Consider the following 17,060-nt stretch of genomic DNA (forward strand, 5'->3'; position numbering starts at 1 on the left):
GAGGCAGCTTCCCCAACAGGCCAGTTTTGAAGTATGTTCCAGAAGCCATTGCTGCAGCCTGGAGCCCGCTTCTCTAGCCTTTCATTGATTTTTCATGTTCCTAATTCCATGCATCAAATTCCTCTTCTGCTTCGTACACTCAGAGTGCTTCTTGCTTCCTGACAAGAACTCTGCCTGGTTCATGGAATGCTAATGACAACCCTGTTAGGGAAATACTACTATCCCCTGTCCATAACCTGAGGAAACTGAGGCATGCGGAGGTTAACCAGCTTGCCCAAGGTCCTACTTAGAAAGTGGCAGAGCTGGGTTTCTGACGCAAACAGTCTCCACAGCTCATTCTCCAAAGGCTACACTGCCTCCTCAGGATGCTATTTTAACTGGCAGGACTCAGTGGTGCCTCACCAGACTTGAATTATTTTTCTGACCTGATGTTATTCCACTCGTGATTAAAATTCCCAGAAGAGTCTGATTGGTAGAGCTTGGGTCTCAGATCCCGCCCCTTCTCCACAGTGGGGTAGGGCAGGGAAAGGGACGGTGGTCAGACCAAAACAACAGGTGTCCACCGCAAGTACCAAAACTGATCTCGATCTGACCTTTGCTCAAAAGCATCATGGAAAAAATGAACAAATGAAAAATGTCCAGACGTTAAATGGAAACTTGCCTTTTTTCAGTCATTAAATATTCCCATATGGACCTTGAAGATAGTTCAGGAAGTGTGAAGACTTTTGTAAAACATCATAGGCATGGCCTCAAAGCTGCCAAGGAAAGAGGCCAGACATTCTGGAAGGAAAGAGAGAAGAGAGATGACAGTGAGGGGCGGATGACTGGGTGCCAGGGTCAGCCCGCCTCACACCCCCACCTGCCTCAGTGAGGACTTTTGGGAGGCTCTGGCTGAACCCCTGCAGAGCTTGGTGAGGGGCACTTCACACACTGTCATGGCAACTAACTAGACGGTGTCCTTGTGCTAGAACTGAAAAGGCTGAGAGATGCCCTGAAATAGTCCGTTTGAAAAACAAGAAACCCGATGCCCAAATTCCCAAATCGGCGTGCATCTCTGGGCACTTGATGGGTTCTTCCATTTCCCGGAGATTTACAATTTGATTTCAGGAATATGTTTCATGGTACACTTGAGTGATCCTCACACCTCTTATTTAACATTCTTGAATTTTGTTTAAAGATTTTTTTTTCCAGACTTTGAAAAATAAAAGCACCTCTTTCTCTCTCTCTTGCTCTGCCCCCTTCCCTCCCTCCTCCCTCCTCCCTCTCCCCTGTTCCCTTCAGTCTGTCTGTCTCTCTTATAAGTATATTATCTCGGGTAAGTCCCTTACTGTTTTATTTTTATAATCCCTTGCTCCCAAGACAAAAAGATAAATTCAGGTTTTTAAAACCCGAGACACTCTTTGCTCCTTTTACTAAGATTTGTCCAAATTCTCTAGAATTTCTCCATTGATTGCTTTCCATTGCTATGCTCTACCTTCTGTCAAAGATTGAATATGCGACTAAAAGTTGGTTACAAAAACATGTCCCAAAATATCACATTTTCCCAAAACTCTGCCCCGTTCCCAGTTCAAACTTCATGTTTTTACTTTTTCCTACAGTGCAAGTAATCTCTCAGCTGTACATTCCTAAAACTTCAGTGGTGGAGAGTTCACTCACCCTGAACTGACCACAGTAGGAAGGTCTCACCCTTTTCTGAAGACCTCCTTCCCCGGTGATCAGACCAAAGGACCCAGTGTGGAAAGGGGAAGAGGATTTATTCGAGTCGAGGCCTCTGCAGCAGTCAGCAAAGCAGTTTATCACTAACCAAAAGGACGGACGCTAGTATTTTATCTGCCAGAAATATATGAACCCCTGGGCATTCTTTCTTCTTTTAGAATGTGACAAAAGAAGTTCCGGACAGTTGGGTCTTGCCTAATATAAGTGGTAATCCATGAGCAGAGATCCATGCTGTTCACCATACTGGCTGGGAGAGAAAATGTACAGGGGAATGAAAGGAGGCAAAGATGGTTCTTGACAATGGTGACCAATCAGATTTCCAAGAGTCAAAGCTCTCTGGACATTCGGGGAGAATATCTAAAGCTTGTCTTAAGTTGCTAAACAACAATCTCCCTGCGACAAATAATTTTCATCAACCAAGATAACAGTAGGGCCTTCCCTCAAGATGTGAAATGATACATGAGCATCGGGACCAGTCATGCTGATATAAACTGTACCCGTGATGGCAGCCATTCATTAGGAAGCTCCGAAGCGGAATCCCTCCGCAGTGGGATTTGATACTCAGTTACGCCCAGCCTCGTCATGGCGGACACTCAATTCCTTTGCTTGGAGGTGCCAATAAGAAATCGTCCCTGAAGGGTGGTGGCGTATTGACTTTCTTAGTCGTGTGACCTTAAGTCTGGGCATTTCCCTTCTCCACATCAGATATCAAAAAGAAACAAGAAAATATATTTCCTCTTTCTATATCAGGATCTCAAAAGCAATTTCTTTTACCACCTGTTTTTTATTTTGTAATAAAACGCACTGATGTCATTCCAAAATTAAGAAGATATTTGGGGAAAACCCATCACTCTAGCAAATTGCTCTACCAAAGCTATCTTATCAATTTATCACCCCCTTCTCTTTAATTTTACAAAGTTAAAGTCAGAGTGTATATGTGATCCTTTCTTCTGCTCTTTTCAGTTATCATTATGTCAGGCATTTCCCTGTTTCAAGATACATAATTATAATTTTAACAGAAACATATGTCATCATATTGTTGGCCCTAACATAGTAAATCATTTCCCTGTTGCTCATCCAGGTTGGCAGAGTCCATGTCAGCACAAGGCCAAAGAGGCTTCCATTTGCTACTTCGGTTGCAGTTGGGACCTGAAGAGCATTTGCTATCGAAGCGCTACATGACTCCCACAGGTGCAAAAGTGAGCCCAGCTCAGCTGGAATAAGCACCCACTGCAAAGGGCATGCTTGTGGAAAATTCCGGAAGCTGGAGCACCATCCGATCTTTGGGACTAGGGTAAGAGGAATGAGGTACTTGCCTCGGTGCAAAAACAAAAACCTCCATATAACGAATTTGACCCATACTTAGTTATGTTTAATATTGCTTGTCTTTCGCCTTTTAGTTACTCACATTTAAACCTTTAACACGAAAATTTTTTCTTTTAAAATAACACATTTTTTTCTTTTAAGCCCGAATTTTTCTTTGCAGATACATACATACTTATACGTGCATGTACCTGTTTATTGTTTGCACCAATGAGGACACACTCTATATTGAACTCGCTCTTTTCACTTGACCTCAGATCTCAGATTGATCCATCTTGGCATATATAATCTACTTCATTGTTTTTTAAAGAGCTGAATCGTTCTCCACTACATGAAAGTGCTATAATTTATTTAACCATTTCCCTCTTGAGGTACGCTTTCACAGTTTCTAGGGTTTTGTTTGGTTTTGTTTTACAAATAATGTTGTAACCATACCTTTTTGATAGATTCAAAGCAACCAGAAGTTTTCTGAGAAATCTTAAATTTAATGTAATTATTTTCAATAAAATAATTGGTTAGAGTTTAGAAAGGCATTTGATAAAACTTAACATTTCATTTCTGATTTTTAAAATTCCCAGTACAGAAAAAATTTTTTAATTTCATACTTAATAAAGAAAAAGACACTTTGCCATCAGAGTCAGGAAAAAGGCAAAGATGCCCATTCTCTCTGCTATTGTTTAGCATTGCTCTAGAATTACCAGCCAATGCAAAGAAAGAAACAGAGGTATTAAAATTGGAAATAAGGAGGTAATATTATCGTTGTCTGCAATGATGTATTACATAACTGGAAAAACGCAAACAAAAAATCAACAGGAAAGCTATTAGAAACAATAAGAGCATTCGGTAAGATGACTCTCATATATTCTCGGTGGCTGGTAAACTGGCACAACTTCTGGGGGGATGGGGTGTAATTTGGACCATCTCTCAAAATTAAATGTGCACATGCCCACTGAATCTGGTAATTCCATTTCCGGAAATGTATCCTTCAAATATACTATCCATGGGCTCAGAGACTCATGGTCCAGGTATATTTTTATATATACATACATATGTATATACACATATTATACACACACACACACACACACACACACACACATGTTCATTAGATCATTTCTCATAATAGCAAAAAGCCTGGAAAAAAACTTGTTTTGTTAAAGGCTGTCTATACATGTGTGAGATGTTATATGCTATAAGCACAAAATATTTTTCAAAAATAGTCAAGAAATTGGTCTCAGTGAGCAACTCTTACAAATATGCTATAAGCACAAAATATTTTTCAAAAATAGTCAAGAAATTGGTCTCAGTGAGCAACTCTTACAAATAAACATAGAAAGGATGAAAAGGAGCTTTGGTTTTCATCACACGCCTTTGGTGCAGGTAGAATTCGCCACATGCCCCAAAACACACACCTTTCAATGTGATTTACTTTTTGTACCATATGGAAGCCTTTTCTAATCGATCAATTTATTTTCTAAAATCCTTGATTGAACCCTGAGACTGATATTTAGTTCGAATAGATGGATGGCCTTTGTTCAGTAAACAAAAGCCTATTCATCGACAAGAGGAGGAGGAAAACAACACCTTAGGTTTTTTTTGGTGTTTTTGTTGTCACTGTTGTGGTTATGCCTGTTATGTTTTAGTCTTGATAGCTTTGAAATGGTATGACTGTGTCTCTACTCATCAAGTGACTTTATAGATCGGTGCTCTTCGAGTCCTGTGGCCAGGTACCAATTCACACCACCGAACATGATGAAACCTGCTGGCATGTAACCCAGGACGACCCAACTTTTCTGAGGGTCTTCAGGGACCCAGTCGAATGGAGTGCCACTGGCCTAAAGAGCTTGGTCCAGACCAGGCCAGCAGGAGGGAGAGAGGGAACCCTCATGGGGTGGCTCTCGCTGGCTCCTCCCTTCACAGTGACTAACACCAGTGACAACACGGTCCACTCCCAACCTCCTTCACCTCAGCGTTGTCCTCATCCGAGGCTCACTTCTAATGCATGGAGGGATGCTGGCGTAATTCTGGTGGGTGGGAGGATGTAAAGAAATAAGGACACATGGCATTAGCAACAGCTAATTCTATACTTTATGATGATAACATTGTTCCTTAAAATTAACCAACACTAAACTATTTTGATCAGCTCCCAAATTGTAGTCCATCATGAGGGGCCGGGCTGCTGCACCTGAATCACTGGGGAACATCTTTAAATGGAACAACTCTCAACCCAGACCCCCAGAGAGTCTGCTTCATTGAGTCTGGGGTGGGACCTGGGAATCTGTATTTTTAAAATGAAGGTAATTCCTGATGGGCAGCCAGGCTTAGCAAACACAGATGTAAATTATTCAGTTACACTCAAGTTACTGTGAACCGTATAACAGTCTAATAAATTTGGATGTGACCCTTCGGGGGGAAAAAGTCCCAGGAAAAGTTGCTATCATAAAAGAATCAAATTAATCTTCGAGAGTGAGTAAATTAATCCCAGTAAACACATTCAAGTCACAGTATTAAGTAAAATTTTGTCTTTCTAATCAATAATGAAATAAGCAGAGGGAGGACACTTTAAAGCCAACAGGAGATATTATCATTCAAACACTAGCCTAGATCTGATAAATATTTTATAGACAATCAATATTATTTCATTCTACTTGAGAAATGTTCCTGTTTAGCAACATCAGGTTTCTGAATTGAATTGGAAGGGTACGGGGTTAGTTATAGTAATGTGAATTTCTCTCTCAAGGTGAGTATTAACGTACATAACTAAAAACACCAGGTCACTGTCTCTCCTCAAGGTAGGCCACCTCACAGGGTCTTTTGGCCCTGGCTCTGAAGTGCAGTTCTGTGAGCCACCCTTTGCAGACTAACAGTCCTGGGAAACACCCCTGGTCTCGAGAAAAGGCCAAGCCTATAGATGTCTGGTGCTGGCAGAACCCGTGCTGGTCCTCCTTAATTCCCTCCTGCAGAGAGCCTTGCAAAACCTCAGGTTCTTTTCACTCATCATCTTACAGAACCCCAACAAAAACCGTCTGCTGACAGTCGGTGAGTTTATGTGCATACACGCATGGCAGGTGAAAGTTTCTCAGGGGTTCCTTTTGCTATCCTCAATTGAATGAGATGTTTTGTAAAGGATAAAATCGAGCCAGCCTCGAAAGCCTTCAGGGTTTGACAAACTAAAGGAGAGATACTCTCAATACAAACAAAGCCTCTTGTGAAAATTCAGTGTTTTCGTGTCTCAGAAAGTTACAGGACAGAGCAGTCTAACTTAGGTGAAAATGTACTAAAGAAACTGGTAGTCAGAGGTGACGCTGAGATTTTTCTTCTAAAATAAATAGTAATTTTAAAAAGAACGTTTCACCTATTTCCCTGACCCACTTCACTGCTGACTGTATTTTATTCGGTGTCAAGATAGAGTGACTCCTTCCAGTGGACTTATCCGTGATGCCACAACTAGCCTCTAGAGGTCGCACTGCATAAAAAACTCTGGGCTGCGGGGGAGGAAAAGGGAAGGGGTTGGGAACCAAAGATCAAGCCCAGGTGAGGCGGGATAGTTAGCCTAGAAAGGACACCCAGGATGTGGCCTGGAATTCTTCCTCAGTCCCTTACTCGGCCCTCTCCGTTTTGATTTCAAGCAGGAGACCCCAGCATGAGAAAGAAGCCAAGGCCGGGAGATAAGATAGATGGCCTTGAGCCGCCTCCTCCCCTCCAGATGGCTTGGGAAACAAGCTGAGACCAAGAGGCAGACCAGATAGCGTCAGGACACCCCCAATCCTAAGAAAACAAAAGCCCATAATCCAGCCAGGGCAGACTCTCTCTCTCTCAGCTGCAGGCACTTTTCTCTTACGCACGTACTTTCACTTTAATAAAACTTGTGCTTTCCTGCTTGTTGTTTGTCATGTCCTTGAATTCTTTCTTGCGACATAAGAACAGAACCTGGTCACCTGAGCTCTGGGGTAGGGGTCCCTCTTTGGACTCCCACCTTGTTGAGTCTCCGGCAATACCCGGACCCCCAGGTTAAGGCCATGAAAGCCACTCTTTGAAGACAGTGTCCCCAGAAGAGAGAAAACTAAGGTGCAGGAAATTTGAGAGCTGTGTGCTTTACTTCAAGACAAAAGAGGAAGGTAAAGACAACGGCACAGGGTGTGTCCCACCAAGGCCCCAAGCCCAGCCCCTCTGGAGCTGTGCTCACATTCGACGCCGACTGTCCAGGACTGGCTGAGAGCACTGTCACTTGAAGTGAGTGTCCTTCCGTTTCAGAGTGGGAAGAGGTCACTAGGCAAAATGTTTAGAGAACAAGGTGAGGAGCCACTGTCTCAGAATGGAGCCACAGTGGGTAGTGACACAGAGAGCCAGAAGCAGCCTTGGGATCCACCAACCAGAAAGGGGCTCGGGCTGAGGGTTACAAGCCCTGATCAGCACATTTGCACATAAGAGGAGAGAAGAAACCAGCCATGGGCAGGAACTGCTGGAATGAAGTGTCCCAGTACCAACATCTCTATTATTATAATCTTGGCCCTCGCTTGTCTTGTCCTTCCTTTGGTGTGTATGTGTGTGTGTGTGTGTGATTGAGACAGACAGATACAAGCTGAAGTTCTTATATTTCTATATTTATAATACATAGGAATACATAAATGAATAAATTGGATACAAAGAATGCATGATTCTCTGAGAATTCATGTGCGGGAATTCATATTATATGAAAATTATATGAAAAGTCAGAGCCTTGGCTCTTTATGAATCGAGAAAAATTACTACGAGTCGGTCAATGCAAATGTATATTTCCCTTTCGCACATACAGGTTTTCCCTGTAGTTATTAGAAGCAAAATATTCACCCAGACCTCCAAGAGTTTTATTTGAGATGAGATGACAAGACACACCCACGTCATAATTAAAGATCGATAGAAGGCAGAATGGAATCGGAACCTAAATGGTGCAGATGTGGATGAAAATCACGAAGTAACGTAGAGAAGAAAAACATCAGTGGGATCTGGTTACTGCTACAGTGAAAGGTTTCACAGAGAAGTGGAACTTTAGGTGAGCTCCAAAGATAGTTTGGTTAGATGTATGTGGGATGAAGGTGATGGAAGTTTATCTGAAAACTAACTGCAAAAGGACGGAGGGAAGGATGAGAGAGCCGTGTGCAAGACAAGGTAGATGTCTAACCGCGGCTCTCCATAATGCATGACGGTACCTAGAGGTATCCCTCAAATTACCTGCTCACTCTAGCATTTAACTTTCTTTCCTCCAAGTACTTCTTTTTATCGTTGAGTTTGGAGCGCCAAACTGAAGACAGTCCTAAACTCCTCTCTGACCAGCACCAACATCAAAAGGACTTCATTGTAATCAAGCTCATGTGAACGCTTTTTGTCGTTCATTTCTAGTCTGTTATTCCCAAGGAAATGGTCAGTGCATGGAGAATACTTTTTCACACTGACCGAAGATCAAGTTTCATTGAGCCACAAGACATGTTTGGGGGCCTCAGGTAGTCACTCTGCCTCTTTCTCCTGCCTTTCCCCTGGGAGAGGTGGAAAAGAAAAATCTCTTCAAAGCCTCTGGGAAGTGCAGAGTGCCCAGGCCCTTGCCCCTGACCTTAGGAAGAAATTTGGCGTCTCCATGCCTCTTCCTTTGAAGTTCAGTATGCCTGGAATGACTCTCCCAGCCCGCCATGCCCATAACCTCCTATTCATCCTTCAAGTCCCAGCTCAGCAGTAGTGATAATAAAAATAATAATCATAAAGCATGTTTCCTTCTTCTACTCTGTGGTAGCTTACCATAATTTCCCTTTATAGCACTCATCAAAGTCCATAATAATATATTTGTGTGATTATTTTACGGGCATCTCTGAGATAGGTCACTTGACTGAAAGCTACATGAGGGTATAGACCATCTGCTTTGCTCACACTGTATTATAGTCAATTACCAAGTCTGGCACATAGTAAGTACTCAATAGTATTAAGGAAATAAATTAACAGGTTTACATTCATTGAGTACTTCCAATGTGCCAAGCACTGGGCTAAGTGTTCCTGAAACGTGATCTGTTTTAAGCTTCCCAACAATATTCTGAAGTAGGTATCGTTATTACCTCTGTGGAATAGATAAGGAAGTTGAGGTTTAATGAGGTCTCCAGAATTTTTCAGAGTCATACAGCTAGTTAGTGGAGGCACTGGGGTTCAAAATGAGTTTATCAATCTCTAGAACTCAGCTCTCCACAGCAACACCATACACTTCCTATTTGAAATAGTCAGCCTCCCTGACCGAAACCTTCCTGGACGCCTTTGTACTAGAATTAGTAGTTCCCTTCATCATTTTTTCTCATATTGCCTTAGCTATTCCTCTATTACCATACTTATCACATTGCATCACCAGGATTTAAATATGTGTCTGTGAGCTCCATCAGTGCATGGACCACACTTTAATCAACCAGCAGGCCAATTCTAACTACCTAGTCCATACCTAGGTACAGTTACAATACTAGTCAGTAAGTGCCTAATTAACCCAGCATCAGTCTCTCTCAATACATCACTGTCACTTCATGGTAAAGAAAACAGATGCCATTAATGGAGGTGGACTAATTAATCAAGTGAACAAATAGAGAAGTCAGAGGCAGACCAACCACATATGGACACCTGACATATGAGATAGGTAGCAATGGGAAAAGGATGGAGCCAGAACTCAGCTGGTTATGCACGTGAAAAGGAATGAAATTAGATCCCCATCACATACCATACACACACGTTGATTCTTAATAAAGACTTCCCTGTGGGGGAAAAGAAAAAAACTTCAAACATATAAAATGATGAGTAATTGCAATGTTAATGAGAGAAATAAAAATTAAGGCTGATAAGCTAATAATTTTAAAACCATTAGATTGGTAAAAATTAAGAAATCTGACTTACTCGGTGTTGGCAAAGATGTGGATCACTAGGAGCTCTTACTACACTGCTGGGAGTTATATATATATATATATGTTAGCTAACCATTTTAGAAAAAAGCCTGGCAATATCTCAAAAATTATGTTAGTTACAGTACAGCATATTATATATACTCGAAGAAGTGAAGGCAGAGACCAAAACAAGTATTTGTACACCCATGTTCACAGCGTCATTAGTCACAAGAGCCAAACATGGGAGCAATCTGAGTACTCATCAACAAATGAATGGTAAACAAAATGCAATGTGTATGTGTGTGTACTGAATAGTATTTAGCTTTAAAAAGGAAGAAAATTCTGCTACATCCTACAACATGGATGAACTCTGAAAACATTATGCTAAGTGAAATAAGCCAGTCACAAAAGGACAAATATCGTATGATTCCACTTCTATGAGGTACCTAGAACAGTCAAAATCATGGCGACAGAAAGTAGAACAGAGGTTGCTAGAGACCAGGGGGATAAAGAAACTGGAGAGTTAGAGTTTGATGGATACAGAGTTTCAGTTTGGGAAGATGAAAAAGTTTTGGAGATGGATGGTGGTGGCTGCTGCACAACCATGTGAATGTACTTAATGTCACAAAACTATACACTTAAAAATGGTTAAAATGGTAAATTTTGTTATGTATATTTTACCATAATTTTTTAAAAAATGAATGAGCAATGTATTTACTAATTCTCCTGTCAATGGACATTTGAGATATTTCTAGTTTTGTTTGTTCATTTATTTGTTTATGTTGCCATTGCAGACAATGCTACTATGAATATTCTTTTGCATGTCTCCTGGTACATATGTGCCAGAGATTCTGTATACATCTAAAAATGGAATTGCTAGGTCAATCCTACTATGCCAAATTATTTTCCAAAGTGGTGATAATGTTTTATATAACTAACATCATAAAATAATAATTTATAAAAAGACATTCAAGAAATGTTAAATTATAGCCAGAAGGAGGTAGGCGAATTTCTCAACTTACCCAACCATCTCGAAGTATACTGCCCAGAAAAGGGAGCTTCAACCAGACTATAGCTGCCATATTCCATTCCTTTGTTGAGCATCTTTTTTAAGACCATTGGCTAGTGGATGCCAGCTAGTGGCAGACCTCCAGGATGGCGAAAGGTCTAGCAACTCTGAAAGAGAGGGATGGCTGAATGGGATGGGGTGCTGGTCCGGAAATGTGCTCATGGGCTTTTGGAGAGTCTAGTTCAGAAGCACAGCTACTGCTCTTTGCTTGGCTAAAGCACTGTTCTCTCGGGGAAGTTCCTCTTTGCTTAAGTGAGCAACCTCAAACGGAAACAGATCCACAGAATTATCCTGGAAAAAGAAAAGGGCGAGTTAGGGGACACATGTGACCTAACTGTGACTATTAGAAAACCTGCCTTAACAGAAGTGGACTCGCTCCGGGAAGTTCCAGAGAGCAGATCCAGTTGTGAGAGGCCACGGAGTGGGGCTGTATAAACTCAGATCTGGGCAAGCACCATGAGACAGGCTGCCTGAGGTCCTGGACATGTTCAACTATCTAAATTGTCAAAGATTCCAGAACTGGATCTGGGGGAACTACAGAAGATGACCGATAAGGTCCTCTCCCACTGTGTGATGACGATTCAAATGCATCCAAGTGGTAGACACTCCACCCACCAGGAACAGCGCTCAGTCTTAGCACCCCCTAGTCAACACTTGAGATGGGTTTTCTGTCTAATTAGCTTATAACCCATTCTGATCTTACCGTGACCCTTAGCCCTTTTAACTTAACTTGTGGTCCCTGAAGAATTAAAACTGCTACCAAGGCTTAAGTTTTACTATTTATAAAGTAAACCAAGCATCCCACTAATAAAAAGCTGCTTAAAGGAGATGCATACATTTTCTCTGTATGTTTCCCCAAGTCACAGTTGGCTACCTCTCCTATAAATGGGTCTACCATCTTTCCAAGAGCTTCTCCCATAAGCACTTTAAAGCACTTCCATATTTTGCAAACACAAATTTTTTAATTGCCTTTTATGGAAGCCCACAAAGTACTGAACTTAAATATTTTTTAAAAAACCAGCTGCAAGCAGATCTCTTTTGATACTGTCCAACACATAGTCATGAGAGAGGGATCACAAATAAATCAGCTAATTACATGTCACTTTAAAACCACAGGATGTAGACAAAAGGCTGCTGAAAGGTTCTGATCAATACTGACTCATGAAACCAAAACCCCATTGATACACTTAAAAAATCTACAACTGGCAAAATTTTAAATGTTAGGTCCACGCTAATTTATTTTGCAAGTTACTCCAGGGAAGACAGACATTGGCCCACCTCTCCTCCGATGGTAAAACCGTTTCAGAAAGTCCTCCATTGCTGATTGCAGAGCCCAATGGGCTCTCTTTGTCCCTTCCCCGGCACCATTTGGGTGGTGTCACTGTGACATGTGCTGCTTCTGCTTCCAGTTTGGGCATCATGTCAAGTCTTGGTTTAACACTTCGGTGTGTCCTGAGTCAGACAGGTGCAGGAATTAGGTAACCACTTTGTATCCACATTTGAATATTTCAGCTGCTGAGCAAGTTGGCTCAGGTGTGCTTCCTCCTTTCATCTGCCATTGATTTTCCCAGCCCAGGATGGTTGCCCGACATGACCCAAACCATTTGCTTCATCTTGTCATTTGATGAATTATGGAGAGCAGGTGCGAAGTCGTCCTTTCTTCTTATGAGGCATCTTCTCTATGTTGTGAAATCAGTTCTCCTCCCAGAACTTATGGTTTGGGGCACTACCTAGGCTTGGCCCTGAACCCATAGCCAACTATGACTGTCATAAAAGGGAGGCAGTCACGTGTCTGGCCATAGGAGAGTGAAGCACAGAGAAGCAGCACAGGCCACCGTCAGAGACTGAGTGAGGAAAATAAGAAGCTGACTCTGATTCACTGAGAACTTTAGCATCTCCTGCTTTCTAGGAGGGCACCACCAAATACGTACCTACTTTTAAAGGTTCATGGTGATTCTGACTGAGGGGCCAGCTCTCAGAATGACACAGAGACTGAGGCTGCCCCTGATTAGAGACTATCAAAACAATCTATCAGAAACAATCGCAGCTTATGAGACACACGCCTTCAACACACCAAGCTGCCCGGTGACCTCACAACAGAACTGTCTGTTCCAAGGGCTGGGATCCATCAACCTGGCACGAGGTGGTGCTGAGAGAAGACAGGGGGACATAATCAGGGGTTTGAGGTGGAAGGAAACGGATACCCAACAACATCCAGAATGCTTCCATGTGCAAGCACAGGGCCTACGACGTGACCTGGGGAGGGTATGGCACAGGCGACAGAGGCAGGAGGGCACCGGCAGAGTTAGAGAGGAAAGCAGTTGCATCGCCATTCTTAAAAAAAAAAAAACTTTCTTAAACGAAAACCAAAAGTATATTTTCAGAGCCTAAAATGGAAAGGACTAGATTCTTCTAAAACAAAAATGGGAGTGGGCAGGATAAGAAGGCAAAGCGCTGTTAAAAGCAATCTTGGTCTGTTATTAGCCAGTTATGCAATGAGACAAAACAGATCCCCAAAGCACCATGGGGCGGGGGAGGTGAGTGGACATGGGGTTGGGCTGGAGTACTGTGCTGGGCAGGCTGGTGAGAGGCTGGTACCAAAGGGCAGGTTTCCTCCTGAGGAAAGCTGGGACAGTGAGCATGCAGAGCCCCTGGTGCAGACAGGCCAGGCAGCCGCCTGGCATAGAGGCCTCTGAACACTGTCACATGTGGACATTCAGCTCTCTTGCCTTGCAATTTCTGGGCACTCCCTCTAACCATCTTCATCAAGCCATTATCATGAGAAAGGAAAGACATGTTTATTGATCCTAGGGAAGGCTTTCCTTTTCTCTAGAAAGAGCCAAATCTTTTCTTATATAAAAAATAAAAAGGAAAAACAAGCTGAGTCACGAGTTAGGATTTAAACCCTGGATGTCTGACATGGACATCTATGTTCTCAAACACTCCATTATCCTGCCTCTCGATGGCAGCTTGTCCTAGGCTGCTGGAGATTAAGTTGTATACGTTAATTTTTAGGCTCTCTTGGTTTAGCCAGTAAGGCCTCCTATGAGCATACTCACTCAGCCCCGCCTAATTCCTGAGCCTATCAGGACCAAAGCAGCCGATGGCTACGATTCTAGCACCCTTCCCAGTTCTTACCAGCCCCCTTCCCCAGGGGCTTGACCCTAACCCTGTGTCCTCAGCTATTGACTGGGAGCCTGCTTAAAAGCAAGCGTCTCACTTGGGACCACCACGCTGTACCCTGGCTGACTTTGAGCAGCACAGGGTTGACCCCTCTTAACAGTGGGAACAGACACCGTCTTCTGCTTTGACCTCAAAGGGGCAGATTCCACAGTCAGCATTCTGCACAGCTAGTTGACTGGTAATAGCTTCTTAAAAACAAACCGAAAGTGAAATGTATTAATGGGAACACTTCTTCCTCAAGGCCATGTGATGGCGTGCTGTCAAATCGCTGACCTTCGAGAGTCTACCAAAGAATTTGCTAGATCCTCTCTGGACATGACCTCTATGATTAGCATCGGCTAACCACTCTGACCATGTAGGGGGCGGGACAGGGTCCAAAGCAGTGTGACCCAGAGGGACCACCCTACACAGGGTCTGGAGGTCATGCGGAATAAAGGGCAGAGAGAGGAACTGTATATACTAGCACGACACTTCTCTAAGGTTTATCACAGGCATCCATCAGGCACTAGATTGAGGTGATAAGTGATATTGCTACTCCTTTCTTTAGCTCAAACATTCATTCCCAGGGACATAATCTCAATTCAGAGTTTCCAGGCAACACTTTCCCAGACTGCTGTCCAGAGCTTTAATGAGACTGTGGTAAACTTGTGGCCACTAAGTGATGATCTAAGCTTGTCAAGTTGGCTCCAGACAGCTAAGAGATACATGCAATATTAATAAGTAATACTATTTTAACACTAAAACAATATTCTCCAAAGCATGTTCCAATGGATAGCAAGAATTATAAGGAAAACAATGTTTGTTGTCAAATACACTTGGGAAATACAGAGTTCAGCAAAGCTGAACAAGCTTCTCTGTGCCTGGGCTCCAGAATGCACAGCAAACACCAATCCCGCACTCTCCTCCTCTTCTTCAGAAAATTGTAGGAACTTGGTTGCCCCAAGTGGCGCAGCTTTAATGTTTAATTTTACTGAAAGTAAAATCGTTTGACCTCTATCGAAGTAGGCGGTGATTATCAATCGCGGCTAGAATCCACAGACGAAAAGTCTTCAAGGAACATTATCGTGTGTGGATCAGGCTGACACCACGGATGAGAACACAGGCTAACATCACAGAAAGAGAGGCACTCTTAGATCTATACCCCAGAATGTTAAAAACAGGTGATCAGACAAAAATTTGTATGCGAAGGTTCGGGGCATCGCTCTTCACAATACTCAAAAAAGTGGAAACAGTCCAAACATCCATCGACTGATGAATGGATAGAAGGTGGCATATCCACACGCTGGAACGTTGCTCAGTCACAATAAGGAATGAAGTACTGATGCATCCTGTGACAGGGACAAACCTTGAAAACATTAGACTAAGTGAAAGAAGCCAGTCTCAAAAGGCCACATAGTACACGGTTCCATTTACATGAACTATCCAAAATAGGGAAACCCACAGAGATAGAAAGCAGATTAGTGGTTGCCAGGGGCTATGGGGAGAAGGGATAGGGAGGGACTATTTCATGGGCACGGGGCTTCTTTTGGGGTGATGGGGAAGTTTCTGGAATTGGAGGGTGGTAATGGTTGCACAGTATTGTGTTGTGCTAAACGCCACCAAATTGTACACTTTAATATGGTTAAAATGGTAAGTTTGATGTCATGGATATTTTACCACAGTGGGGAAGACAGAGAGAGAGCAAGCAGCAAGGCAGGAGGTATCTCCTGACGGATGCACCAGGCAGTCTCCAGCACCTCCTACCAGGGAGCCTTGCCCAAAAATCCAACTTGACTATGGCCCTGGAGCAAACTGCCAGTTCACAGGAAAAACAAGGGAAAGAAGAACATATTCAACAATCCATGGGGATGAATTCGGCAAAATCCAAAATGAGGGACATCTAAAGAACAAATGATTCAACAACAAAAAAAATGACAAGGGGGAAAAAAAGAAGGTGGGCGAATAGTCAGATTTTAAAAGATTTATAAGACCCATCAACCAAACGCAGTGTGCCAACTATGTTTGGATCCTGATTTAAACAAATCGACTATTTTTAAAAAGCATTCATGAGATGACCAGGGAAATTTCATTACTGACTGGATGTTTTATGATATTAAAGAATTACTGTTAAGTCTGTAGGTGTGATAAGGATATTACAGTAGTACAAAAAAGATTTTATTTTTAGAGATTCATACTACAGCGATACATTGATACATACTTTAGAGATACATTCACGGATAAAAAGATATGTCTGGGATTTGCAGTAATTCACTGTAAGGAAGGGGAAGAAAATGATGACAGTATAAAAGAAAGATTAGCCATGAATTGATGACTGCTTAAAGCTGAGTGTTCTATGTATTTTTATACTTCAAAAAGGCCCATAATATTTTTAAAAATACATCGCTGAGAATGAAAATGAGGACCTAAAGTGTAATGAGGACACTTTGGGTCCTCATTAGAAAGGGTAACTTTCTAATGATCAAACTTCTAGTAGATGTAGGATGTTAAAATTGGACCTAAAGTTTGTAAGACCAGGATTTTTATATTTGCTTTCCATCCTTTCTGCCATATTTTAGAAAACACTATCATCATAAAGCAGCGTGGAGATTACCTTTAGAGTCAAGGAAAGTAAAAATAAAAGCCAGCGTTTTTTGAGTACTCACTATGCACAATGTTTCCATCGTTTCACAAGTATTAATATCTTCTTCACCATCTTCTAATGGCTTCTCATCTCACTCAGAGTAAAATACAAATTCTTCATCTTGGCCTGTTCTATCCGGTATAACTTGGTCCCTGATGCAGCTCTCCCTTCCTACTGTACTGGCCTCCTCACGACTCCTTGAACACAGCTGGTACTTTCCTGCCTCAAGGCCTTTAAACTTGCTGTTCTCGTGACCTGGAATACTCTT

General features: G+C 42.3%; 1 long non-coding RNA gene across 2 annotated transcripts in view; it reads right to left on the reverse strand.

Annotated features, from left to right (window-relative positions):
* Window positions 1–599: 599 nt before the first annotated feature.
* Window positions 600–17,060, reverse strand: part of LOC112479765 — a 26,211-nt gene continuing 9,750 nt past the window's right edge. Inside the window, exons 3-4 of one of the 2 annotated variants that reach the window (XR_003046363.1) lie at window positions 10,943–11,096; window positions 600–780 (exon numbers count right to left, since the gene is read on the reverse strand). This is a non-coding gene — a long non-coding RNA (uncharacterized LOC112479765). Of the gene's footprint in view, window positions 781–4,349; window positions 5,064–10,942; window positions 11,097–17,060 lie in introns of those variants that run through there. The other variant, XR_003046362.1, reaches the window with a different exon arrangement.

Source organism: Pteropus alecto, unplaced genomic scaffold (assembly GCF_000325575.1).
Source record: "Pteropus alecto unplaced genomic scaffold, ASM32557v1 scaffold21, whole genome shotgun sequence".
Classification (NCBI taxonomy): Eukaryota; Metazoa; Chordata; class Mammalia; order Chiroptera; family Pteropodidae; genus Pteropus; species Pteropus alecto.